The sequence below is a fragment of the Silene latifolia genome, chromosome 2 (genome assembly GCF_048544455.1).
Source record: "Silene latifolia isolate original U9 population chromosome 2, ASM4854445v1, whole genome shotgun sequence".
NCBI lineage: Eukaryota > Viridiplantae > Streptophyta > Magnoliopsida > Caryophyllales > Caryophyllaceae > Silene > Silene latifolia.
The window spans coordinates 32668565-32682695 of record NC_133527.1 but is presented as its reverse complement, the minus strand read 5'-3'; the positions used below and the strand labels follow the sequence as shown (position 1 = coordinate 32682695).

Sequence of the window (14131 nt, the reverse complement as noted above, 5' to 3'; positions counted from 1 at the left end):
TCACAGAGGCGAGTTATACGGATATCTCGTAGGACACAATTGTGACATCTACGTGGAGTCCTAAATGTTTTATAACATTCGGTGCCAGGTCGTGGATAGGACCTCCATGGTGATCCTAAGAGTCGATTCTTTTGACTATCGACTGTCTCTTGAGATTAAGGCAGATTTTGGGTGACTTTGGTTTCTTTCTCACGGTCATCCGTAACATGGGGCCAAGTAGATTGTTTCTGGCTCATTTCATGTTGTGCTTAGTTCGGAAGGAGTCGAGTTGAAGGAAATATTCAGCCTTTATCAGGTACTCGATATTTCTCAAGGCCACTCGAGGAGCTGTAACTGAAATGCATGGCCATGCTCGAATACGAATTCGTTTTATCAGTTGAGTTACTCTCTAGTCGGGGAAACCACTCTTGATACAGATCGATTGTAAAATACGACCTTTGCGGATCCGGATCTGCAAATTGTTTTACATTGAGTGGGAGAAATTTTTTAAATGGATATGAGAATCGGTTATCGCACACACACTTGTACGGACAAGTGGGAGTTTGTTGGAGCTGTGTCCTCCAGTTAGTGCGGATAACGTTATTACACATACACTTGTATGGACAAGTGGGAGCTTGGTGGGGCTGGTGTCCTTTACAAGTAGTGCAATAACATTTAAATCTCTAAAAGGATCAAAGGGTATACTTTTGTATTATTATCAGTTGGTCCACGTTTATCAATAACGGTTGGCTTGCTAGATAAGTTTGACGTTATTGTCATACAGATGGCGGTGATCAACTGGTCCCTAAAAGTCACACCTATAGGATACGTTTGAGAGATGTGACGGTATGAAAATACAGTCATGTTGATGCCAAATTTGACTAACCAGTTAGTCGGAGTTATTGACTAATATAATTAGTCAAACGCGATGTTGAGATAATTATTTAATACGGATTAAATAAAAGTGTCTAAGACGAATTAAGCAGTTAATTCGTAAATTGAATATAAACGATTTATATTTGATTAATGTATATTGAATAAATTAATTATACGATATTGTCTTTGTTGGACATGTATTAACATTTCAACTAATCCGTGTTATTAGTTGATGTTTTAATAACCGATAACCGATGACGATTTATAATTAAAAAAAAAACCCGTCGTATACATTTAGCGAATTTCGGGTCGAACCACGAGTTAAAAATAAGAGGAAGTGGAAGCCCACATCCCCATGTAGGCTCACGGTTGGACGAAGGCAAGGAACAAAAGGGGAGCCTCTCCTCATTTTGTAACCTAATTCATTTTGCAACAAAAATTAGGGTTTTGAGAAACATTTCCTCTCAAAACTTTAGATCTCACATCTAAAGAAACTCACAACAAATTCTCTCAATATTGCAAGGCAATTAGAGAATACATTTCTAGCACATGGGCATAGTCTCAGACGATCTTGGGTGCAACAATTAGGAGGAGTTCTACTTTGATCTCTATCATTGCCGAATTGCACTAGGACCGAAGGTTATTTCTAATGCTTTATCGTTTCTTTATTGTATTTTCGTTTTATGACAATAATCACATATAAAATTTGCGTTATAGTCCTAATTTTTAAGGGTATTATACGGATATTACCCCACATGAATAACCCTTCAAACTCATCATCCCAAAGACCGCATACTTCATTAGCTTGCTTCCCCATAGTATCATGAGTTGATGGAAACAACTCCTCTTCCCTCTTGTCATTATGGCCAATGAGGCCTTCTTCATTGCTTGTCATGGGTGAGCTTTTCAAGCTCTCATTGTTGAGACTTCTTTGCTCTTTGGACGGAGCATCTTTCACTTTCTTCTTCCATATGGGTGGTGATTCATTACCCATAGCTTGTTCTTTGCATTGAGATGCCAACTTCTTCCTATCACTTTCTCGGCTATAATGATCAACCATGAAGCATGGCTCATGCAATCAGAGAGCTCTCATTGTCTTGTCAAGATTAAAAGTGATTGTTTCATCTCCCACTTCAAGGGTGAGCTCTCCGTGTTTCACATCAATCACCGCTCCCGCGGTGTGCAAGAAAGGTCTTCCTAAGATGATAGGAATGTTGGAATCCTCCTCCATATCAACAATGACAAAGTCTACCGGGATGAAAAACTTGTCAATTCTTATGGGTACATCTTCCCATACCCCTAAAGGTATCTTTGTTGATCGATCCGCCATTTGAAGCGTGATATTGGTGCACTTGAGCTCTCCCATTCCTAGCCTCTTGCAAACCGAGTATGGCATGACACTTAAACTTGCTCCAAGGTCACATAAAGCTTTGTTGATTGTAGTGTCACCAATAGTGCATGGAATAGAGAAGCTTCCCAGATCTTTGAGTTTTGGAGGTGAACTTCCTTGAAGAATAACACTACTTACTTTAGTGAAAGCGATGGTCTCAAGCTTCCGGATGGATTTCTTCTTTGTAAGAATGTCTTTCATGTACTTTGCATAGGCCGGAACATGATTAATCAATTAGGTGAATGGGATTGAGACTTCCAAGTTCTTCACAATTTCCATGAACTTGCCAAGTTGCTCATCAAACTTAGGCTTAGCTTGACGACTTGGAAATGGAAGCCTAATCACAATAGGCACTTTCCCCTTAGCCTTCTCTTCATTCTTCTTTGAAACTTCTTGGATGGTGGGTTCTTTTTCCTTAGAGTTTGCCACAACTCTTTCCTTGTCACTAGCCTCCACAATGTCTTCCTCAATTTGCTTCTTTGATCCTTCATAACTAGTACCACTCCTCAAATGGATGGCACTCACCGATTCATGTCTTGGGGGATTACCTTGAGGTGGTAATTGCCCCTTTTGTCTTTGAGAACTAGAAGATGCTATATGAGACATTTGGGTTTCCAACATTTTGGTGGGGGCTAGGATGTTGTTGATGGTGATCTCCTTTGCTTGACTATCTTTTTGCATTTGAGTGAAAAATTCTTGTTGGTTCTTTTGCATTTGGAGGACCGCTTTTTGAACATCAAAACCTTGGTCATTTGTTTGATTGTATGGAGATTGGTTTTGATAACTTTGGTTTTGATTGTAAAAGGGTCTTTGAGCTTGGTTTCTCATTGGAGGTGGGGTGTATGTTGGTTGATGGTTTTGGACATTTTGGCTTTTGTATGAGAGGTTGGGGTGGAATTTGGTGTTTTTATTGTAATAGTTGGAATAAGGGGTGCCGCTTTTGTATGCTTGGAAAGCATTCACTTTGTCACTTGATCCCCTACATTCACTTTCGTCATGACCCAAAGTTCCACAACTCTCACATACTCCCCTTGGAATGGATGAAGATGCCACCATAGCATTGACATGTTGCTTAGGTGATTTGCAGGCTTCTTCAAGTTTAGCCATAGCCTTCTCAAACTTCAAATTAATGGTATCAATATGTGCACTAAGTTGAGCACCCAATTTAGTAATGGAGTCCACTTCATGCTTTCCTCCTCTAGTAGCATTCCGAGGCCTACTATATTGTGAGTTATGGACCGCCATTTCTTCATTCTTGTTCCATGTTTAATTGTCATCAACTTCGGTAAACATACCATTGGATCCCATATTGAGAATGTTTCAGGAGTCTTCATATAGACCGTTCCAAAATTGTTGTATAAGGAACCTCTCGCTAAGTCCATGGTGTGGACAAGATCGACAAGTGTCCTTGAATCTCTCCCATGCTTTATATAAAGATTCCTCATCCCTTTGTTTGAACTCGGTGATTTGGGCTCTCAACATGTTAGTCTTTTCCGGAGGATAGAATTTCTTGTAAAAAGCAAGTGCCAATTTCTTCCAAGAATCAATATCAAGAGTAGCCTTTTCTAGGCTCTTCAACCATTGTTTCGCGAAACCAATCAAAGAAAAAAGAAATAAGACCCATCGGATTTGGTCTTGAGTAACGCCGGTTTGAGAAATCGCATCACAATAGTCACAAAAAATCTCCATATGAGAATGAGGGTCTTCACTAGGCATCCCCCCAAATTGACTTCTCTCAACTAGTTGTATAAATGCAGATTTTGCAATGAAATTACCGGTTAAATGTTGTGGTATAGGAGTACCATTTGGTAGGTTCTCCTCGGTTGGTACGGAATGTGATGAGAATTTAGGCATTGTAGGTTGATTTTGTGGTTGGTTTTGTGTTGGGTTATCCTCTCCTTCTCTTGCAAAAGGGTTGGTAAACTCAATGTTTGGTTGACTATCCACAATTTCACCAATACCTCTCAAAGTATTACTAGCAAGTCTTCTATTGTGGGTCACGGTTCTTTCAATTTCAAAATCAATGGGTAACAAGTTACCTTATGATCTTCTAGACATGCAAAATATCAAACAACTTGAAAACAATTAGAACAAACCTTGAGGAGTTTGACTTCCCCAGGGTAAAGAAAGATACAACTAAAAGCAATCAAAGAAAATCAAATCAAGTTAACACCGTCTCCGGCAAAGGAGCCATTTTTGGTCCGCATTCGGTTTTATCACTCATCGTCAAAAGTTACCTCGGCCAAAACAATATTTATAACTTCACAAACTACTCCTAGTAAAGAGGTAAGTAAAGGTCGGATCCCAAGGGACAGGTATTGATGTAGGATTTTCGATTGCAAATGGTCGTATCTAAGAGTGTCACAATTTTGGGTTGAGGTAGGAGATCAACTAAACTAATCAACAAAGTAAAAAAGGTAATGAAAGCAAGAAAGATGATTAAAATGTAAACAGTTGATTAAAAGCACTAGGGTGTCATGGGTTCATAGGGGATACATGGGAATTGATCATACAAACATATTCTCAAATTATAAGCAAGCAATTATTGTTGTGATAGGATCGAGTTGATTTATATCCTACCATCCTAGGAAGGTTTGGGTCCCGGAGCCGAATCGATTAGATTGTACAATACCTACAAGTCGACTTAATCCTCCCCATTCAACTATATGCATGGTCTAATGAGACTCGAGTTAGTTTATATATTACAACTCTAATTGAATTGATAAGTGATGGATAAAAAATGCAAGGATTCATAGGCTCGCATTTCATCAAACATAACATGTGCATAAGTTGAAATCACAACAAGCAAGCAAATAAATTATGTGAACATATTAGATTAAGCATGAATCATTCCTCATATTGGTTTCCCCTAATTACCCGTTAACCCTAGCTAAGATACTACTCACTCATTATCAAGTTTAAATTGCTAACAATGTTGTCAGTCATATTAACAAGGCAAAATATGATGAATGAATGGAAATGATTAACAATAATTAAAATAAGGATTAAGAGAATTATACCTATGGATATTCCACAATAATAAAGCAAAGAATAATAGAAGTACTTGATGATTGATGGAAGGTTGTCAATCTCCCAATAAAACCCAAATAATCTTCAATTACCCAAAGTAAAAGATGAACAATAGAGAAATCAAGAAAATATTAAGAGATGAGATTTGTATTAATGCTAAATTAAGAGTTGATTACAATGTTAAGAGAGTATTAAGACTTGATTAAGATAGGATTAAGATGACATGATAATCTAGGTAGTACAATGGGGTATTTATACTAGAGATTAGGTACAAAGATTAGGGTTACTAAGGGCTTAAATGACTATTAAGACCCTTTAGAAAAGTTTAGGAAATGCTCCTCTCCGTTTTTGTGGTCTCCAGAAAATGTGCTCGTCCCGAGCGGTTAGGCAACAGAGACGGTGGTTTCTGCAAGGGAATCCGAGCGGATCAGAGAAGAGATGCTCGGATTCATCGGCCTCAAGACGAGCATCTTAACAACTGGACGCTCAGATCACAACAGGGAGATGCTCGGATTGGGCAGGGAGACGCTCGGATTCTGGGTCAGCACTTTCTCTTTTCTTCTTTCCTCAACAATCCTAGGGGATCTTGTTGGTGATGCAAGGATCCTTTCATCATTGCTCAATCTACTTTATTTCCTACATAGGCCTTCTAGTATTGTCTTCCCTTTGATGCTTGGTCATTGAATTCGACCAATTTAGCTCCATTTTGCCACAAAAATACAAGGTTTGCGCTCCTTTCCTACAAAAGGGACAAATCCTCAAAGAATATGCAAAACGAGAAACTAAAGATAGTAAATGACCTAATTATGCACTAAAAAGCATAAGAACCGAGGCTTATTCGGGGACTAAATATGCTCAAATATGAGTCACGTCATGAATCTTTATTCCAATTTATGATTATTGCAACATAATCAATTTACTTAGTCATTATCAAATTATATCATACTTATCAAAATATACCTCAAAAATAATTCAAAACATTTGTAGTATCATAATCCTTCCCCCTAAAAATAAACTTCGTCCTCGAAGTTCGAGACATCAAACAATAGGAATAAACAAACCATTTGTTGTAACATCACAAAACATGTAACATACATTGTAACACAAGACAATTATTATATCCAACATAATATTGATTGATGATATAAGAGAAGTTACTAAATGAAAATTAAATAACTACAACCTTTAAATTAATTTAGATTTATTACTTGCGCGTTTATTTCTTACTAAAACATCTAACTCGAACATGGATGCAATATATATATATATATATATATATATATATATATATATATATATATATATATATATATATATATATATATATATATATATATATATATATATATATATATATATATATATATATATATAGAAATAGGATCATATGAGTTTGGTTTTTTTGGTGAGTTACCCCTCTAAATCTGAACCACTAATCTAATCTAAGATGGATGGCTGAGATTAGATCTTACCCAACCTACAAATACCCACTTTTTCCTCAATATCCCCCATTATTAGAAAAAATCACTCTCTCTCCTCCTTCAACCTCTAAAAAACCAGAACAAAAAAAAAAGAATCGATAAGAATTATGAAATTCAATCTTCATCAATTTCGTTCAAGTTCTGACTACAAACTCGGTCTTCATCATACTCATTCAAATTCGTCATCAATTAAGGAGATTTCGTCGTCACTTTCGCCTCATCTTCGTATTTCTCTTCAATTTCACAATAGGTAAGTACTAATTTTGTTTTTCCGGATCGATTTGTGCGTTTTCATTATCGTTCTTATCTAATGTTCGTTTCATTTTCGTTGATTCGTTGTATATCTGCTTGTTCTTATGTCTTTGTTGTTAAATTACTTGTTCTCTCATTGTTTTTGCCAATAATTTCTAAGGTTTTGAGTTTGAGATGAGAATTCTAAATGATTTGTGCATTTTCATCTTGTTTGTAAGGTGTTTGAGTAGGTTTTTTTTTATTCAATTGTGTTTTTGTATCTTTGATAATATCTCGAATTCTCTCGTTAATCTGTTAATAGCGATTTATTGTATTACTTTAACCGAGTTATTGTATTATTCAAACTCAATTATTGTATTTTGTATTTTGTATTTACTTCTTGTTTGCTATGTTTGAATATATTCTGTTAATAATAGTTATTGTATTGCTTTAACCGAGTTATTGTATTATTCAAACTTAGTTATTGTATTGTTTTAACTTAGTTGTTTCAAATTAAAGTTGTTGTAAGATGGCGTATTCTTATATAATCTGTTTAGGTTGGTTATAATAATATTACACCTCAATTATTGTATTGTTTTAGCTTAGTTATTTCAATTTGGAGTTATTATTGTGGTCTCATATAATATGCTTATAGTCGGTTATAATAGTATACTTTACTTCTCTAAAATATCCAGTTATTTTATAGTTGTTTTACGGTTATTGTATTATACAAACTAAGTTATTGTATTTTGCGATTACTTTTTTTCTTTGTTTTAATCATAACAACGATTATTGTATTGCTTTAACCGAATTATTGTATTATTCAAACTTAATTATCGTATTGTTTTAAATTAGTTATTTCAAATTAGAGTTGTTGCAAGATGACGTCTTCTTATATAATCTGTTTAAGTTGGTTATAGTAATATTACATCTCAATTATTGTATTGTTTTAACTTAGTTATTTAAATTTGTAATTATTGTTGTGGTCTTATATAATCTGCTTATAGTTGTATAGTAATTTATAACTTACTCCCTTTTTGTTTTTATTTCTTTCAGTGAGCTTTTGTTGTCTGCTAGTTCAGCCCACATCAATAGGCAAGACATGGTTCTCGTCGGGAAGAAATATCGGTGGAAGAAACGTGAACACAACGGCAAGACACGGTTCTCGTTGGAAGAAATATTTTTAGACGTTGTAATAGAGATAAATATATGTAATATTTGTGATGTACTATTGTTAGATGTATTATTTGAAATGCTTAGATGTAATGATGATGATGCTTAGCTATAATTTGTTAGAGAATTTAAGTGTAATGTGTTGGAAACAAAATAGTTATATAATAAAAGTAAGTGATTTGTTTTAGCCATGTTATATATGATTATTTCATTTTTCAGATTTTGCAATTGCATTAACCAATCTCAATGATTGATTGAATGGAAATGACTAGTTATTCAATTAAAGAAGATGAAAACAAACACACGATAGATATTTGAATATATTTGAGTTTCATCTTAATACAATAACACAATTTACTCATTACAATAACCGAGTTTCTACATTACAATAACTACAAATACCAGAGTTTTACATTACAATAACTGAGTTTCTACATTACAATAACTGAGTTTCTACATTGGAATAATTACAAATACCAGAGTTTCTACATTACAATAGCTGAGCTTTTCTACATTACAATAACTGAGTTTCTACATCACAATAATTGAGCTATTCAATTAAACAAGATGAAAGCTAACAACAAATGACCAATTATATACATCAATTTTTCCATTGAACGTCAATTATCCGCGTCTATCTTGATTCAATCTGCAAATCACCAAAAAGAAGAATATAACTTAATAGAACATCATATAGAATGACTCGGTCAATATATTATAATAACTAGACTATAAAATAACTGTAATTGAGTTTAAACAACTAACGAGTGAATAATCAATCACATATAGAATAACTGACTTTATTCATTACAATAATCGAGTTTTTACATTACAATAACTACAAATATCGAGTTTCTACATACCATAATCGAGTTTATACATTACAATAACTCGACATCCTACATTACAATAACGAGTTTCTACATTACAATAACGAGTTTCGCATTTGAATAACTATTAAATAACCACGTTTCTTCATTACAATAACTGAGTTTCTATATTGAACTAGACATTATAACATACAATTGGTGTGCTAAGTTATATTACCAACAATTTTTCAGGATTATGATAATAAATCACCAATCAAATGCCAACGGTATGATAGACAAGCATATTAACGGAGTAACAATTGAAATAACTCGCAAAATAACATATATTCACTTACATAATCTACACTTACCTTCGTTTTGTCAATTTGCGCTAGGGTTTCTGCAAATTTTGGGCAAAAACTGACGATTGATGCGTGTATTAATCAAATTGAATGAAGATAATGAATTAATTTTGTGTTTTCAACTAGAATTACTCAAGTTTTGAGAACTTTGATTGGATTATGCCATAAATTGAAAGAAAAAAAGGAAAAAAGAGGGGAAGAATGAAGAAAGGGAGGGGAAAAAATAGTACGCAGGGTAACATAGAATAAGAATGAACTGGAAGAGAGAAAGAAAAATTAAGGTTGTGTATTTTTGTGTGGGTTAATCTCAGCCTTTGATCTTGTTAGATCCAAAGGTATATAAATGCGGGGGTAACTCACGAAAAGTGGCAAACTCACCGGATCTTGCCTCTCTCTCTCTCTCTCTCTCTCTCTCTCTCTCTCTCTCTCTATATATATATATATATATATATATATATATATATATATATATATATATATATATATATATATATATATATATATATATATGTAGAAAGGTTGAGAGAGACAATCCTCCCCATTCTCTCTACCTTTCCTAATTCTTAAAATATCAGACCGACTCAACGCCTTCATCACCTCACCATCTGTTTTGTTTGCTTCGCCGGAGAGGTAATCTTCCGGCGCTGAAGTTCAATCTGCGATTGTGTTTTTCAACTTTCCATGTTTTAATCATCTTTCAGGTTTGATTTTAGTTCTATCGTCTGTTAATCCTGCTTCCTCCTCGGTTTTTCCTCTTTGGTTTTGTGTTTTTTCCGCCTTCTCCTGGTTATTTGCTGTTTATACTGTGACGACTTAATCGAGAAGAATATATGCTGTAGTATCCGGGTTTTTTGATTGCTTTCTTAGATGGAATACCAATTTCTTCTTCTTAATCTTTGTGATTTGGTTGTTTTGGATGATAATGGAGTCGATGATGATGACCTAGCTAAGTTGTTTATGGAATTAGGGATACCATCCATCTCCAATATCCATTTGGTGAAAGACAGGGGGAACTCTCTTTTCAGGGAAAGTAATTTTGTATTGGCTGCTCGTCACTACACTCAGGCCCTTAAGCTCGTTTGTTTTCAAGGCCTTCCACCCATTCATGACCAGCCCGTAGCCACTTCCCTATGCCTCTCCGTTGTCCTTAACTTAGCAGGTTTTCAGTTTAAGCTTTCCCAGTTTAATCGTGTTTGTTGTTACTATACGTTCGTCTTATCTTTTGATCCGAGCAATGTTAAAGCCCTTTATCGTAGGGGCCTCGCTTTTAAGCATCTGAATTTTCTCAACAAGGCTCTTGACGACTTTGAGCATGCTCTGAAACTTGACCCGCTTAACAAAGATGTTAATCGGGAACTCCATTCCGTGGCTGGCCTTTTGATTTTAAATGTTAATGGGAAAAGGGTAGCTTATCGTTTTAACCCTTTGGGCTCAGACAAGAAAGGTAAAAAACCTATGTTAGTTAATGATGTGGTTGATAAATTATCAATCCCACACGAATTGAATGAAGCGTCTTGTAGTTTAGCTCATGTTTCTCCTCCTCAAGCTGAAGTTACAGATCATGTTTCTCCTCCTCAAGCTGAAGTTACATCTAGTTCCGCCGTTATTATTAACTCCGAAATCCCAAATGTGACTGGTTCTTTATTTGCAGCCACCGGTTCAGACATTATTCTAGAATCTGAAAACCTTAATGAGGCTTCTCCCGCTTTGCCAGCTAAAGATGATTGTATTCCCTCTGCAAATTTCTCCTTCTCCAACAAAAAGCGCCCTAAAAATAATTTGCGTTTGTCGTCCCAATATTATGAGAACTTGTTACTCGGAAGGGATATCCTTTTTTTCCATCCAGGATCTTTGTCATCCTTGAGGGTTCGTCCCCTCATCTCTACAAATTCTACTTCGACGGGAACTCCCCATGAAGCAATTTCAAGGGAAGCAGCAGTTCCGAATCCTTATCTTTTACATGAAGTGCGCCATCAGCATTCACACTTTCTTTTGGGGTCTGAGAGTACTCAGTTGGGTCATGAGAAGACTGTTTCACATGTTGCTAAGAAGAAACGGCTTTCGTCTGATTCCTCTTTAGAAAGTAATTTATCCATAGTTCCGTTTCAGTTTGTTGCAGGCAAAGAGAACTCCTTGAGTAGGAGGTGTTGTCGCAAGATGGAGCATTCCATTCACCGGGGTCGAATGGTTAAGTCTGGTCCGAATTCGAGGAAGAGATCGTTGGGCTTTGTTGACAATTTACCCTTTTTTTGCAGGTATAGTGAAAAAGTCGTTGCTGCTAAAAGTTCTAAAAGAAAGGAGGTTGACTTGCTCCAGTTCGCGGACTATTATCATCCACCTTTTAAGAAATGTCGTCTTTCATTTTCAGTTAGTTTTACTTGTACTTTTAGCCCGACTAATTCCGTTTCTAGTCGATTAGAGGTATCTAATTCCCCTATGTTTGTATGGTAATCGAATATTATGTAATCTTTTTTTTAATAGTTTATATAAGATAGTACACGTTTGTCAAATATATATATATATATATATATATATATATATATATATATATATATATATATATATATATATATATATATAGAGAGAGAGAGAGAGAAAGAGAGAGAGAGAGAAGCAAGATCCGGTGAGTTTGCCACTTTTCGTGAGTTACCCCCGCATTTATATACCATTGGATCTAACAAGATCAAAGGCTGAGATTAACCCACACAAAAATACACAACCTTAATTTTTCTTTCTCTGTTCCAGTTCATTCTTGTTCTACGTTACCCTGCTTACTATTTTTTCCCCTCCCTTTCTTCATTCTTCCCCTCTTTTTTCCTTTTTTTCTTCCAATTTATGGCATAATCCAATCAAAGTTTCTCAAAACTTGAGTAATTCAAGTTGAAAACACAAAATTAATTCATTATCTTCATTCAATTTGATTAATACACGCATCAATCGTCAGTTTTTGCCCAAAATTTGCATAAACTCTAGCGCAAATTGACAAAACGAAGGTAAGTGTAGATTATGTAAGTGAATATATGTTATTTTGCGAGTTATTTCAATTGTTACTCCGTTAATATGCTTGTCTATCATACCGTTGGCATTTGATTGGTGATTTATTATCATAATCCTGAAAAATTGTTGGTAATATAACTTAGCACACCAATTGTATGTTATAATGTCTAGTTCAATATAGAAACTCAGTTATTGTAATGAATAAACGTGGTTATTTAATAGTTATTCAAATGCAGAAACTCAGTTATTGTAATGTAGAAACTCAGTTATTGTAATGTAGGATGTCAGTTATTGTAATGTATAAACTAAGTTATGGTATGTAGAAACTCTGATATTTGTAGTTATTGTAATGTAGAAACTCGATTATTGTAATGAATAAAGTCAGTTATTCTATATGTGATTCAGTTATTCACTCGTTAGTTGTTTAAACTCAATTACAGTTATTTTATAGTCTAGTTATTATAATATATTGACCGAGTCATTCTATATGATGTTCTGTTAAGTTATATTCTTCTTTTTGGTAATTTGCAGATTGAATCAAGATAGACGCGGATAATTGACGTTCAATGGAAAAATTGATGTATATAATTGGTCATTTGTTATTAGCTTTCATCTTGTTTAATTGAATAGCTCAATTATTGTGATGTAGAAACTCAGTTATTGTAATGTAGAAAAGCTTAGCTATTGTAATGTAGAAACTCTGGTATTTGTAATTATTCCAATGTAGAAACTCGATTATTGTAATGTAGAAACTCGCTTATTGTAATGTAAAACTCCGGTATTTGTAGTTATTGTAATGTAGAAACTCGGTTATTGTAATGAGTAAATTGTGTTATTGTATTAAGATGAAACTCAAATATATTCAAATATCTATCGTGTGTTTGTTTTCATCTTCTTTAATTGAATAACTAGTCATTTCCATTCAATCAATCATTGAGATTGGTTAATGCAATTGCAAAATCTGAAAAATGAAATAATCATATATAACATGGCTAAAACAAATCACTTACTTTTATTATATAACTATTTTGTTTCCAACACATTACACTTAAATATCTCCAACAAATTATAGCTAAGCATCATCATCATTACATCTAAGCATTTCAAATAATACATCTAACAATAGTACATCACAAATATTACATATATTTATCTCTATTACAACGTCTAAAAATATTTCTTCCAACGAGAACCGTGTCTTGCCGTTGTGTTCACGTTTCTTCCACCGATATTTCTTCCCGACGAGAACCATGTCTTGCCTATTGATGTGGGCTAAACTAGCAGACAACAAAAGCTCACTGAAAGAAATAAAAACAAAAAGGGAGTAAGTTATAAATTACTATACAACTATATGCAGGTTATGTAAGACCACAACAATAATTACAAATTTAAATAACTAAGTTAAAACAATACAATAATTGAGATGTAATATTACTATAACCAACTTAAACAGATTATATAAGAAGACGTCATCTTGCAACAACTCTAATTTGAAATAACTAATTTAAAACAATACGATAATTAAGTTTGAATAATACAATAATTCGGTTAAAGCAATACAATAACTGTTGTTAACAGATTAAAACAGCAAAAAAAAGTAACTGCAAAATACAATAACTGAGTTTGTATAATACAATAACCGTAAAACAACTATAAAATAACTGGATATTTTAGAGAAGTAAAGTATACTATTATAACCGACTATAAGCATATTATATGAGACCACAATAATAACTCCAAATTGAAATAACTAAGCTAAAACAATACAATAATTGAGGTGTAATATTATTATAACCAACCTAA

The 14131-nt window shown here is 34.2% G+C and overlaps 1 non-coding gene across 1 annotated transcript; it reads left to right on the top strand.

Moving 5' to 3' along the window:
• The first annotated feature begins 3620 nt into the window (after window positions 1-3620).
• Window positions 3621-3727, top strand: LOC141644948 (small nucleolar RNA R71). The gene has a single exon (XR_012544547.1). It is a non-coding gene; the product is annotated as a small nucleolar RNA R71 (small nucleolar RNA).
• Window positions 3728-14131: the final 10404 nt, after the last annotated feature.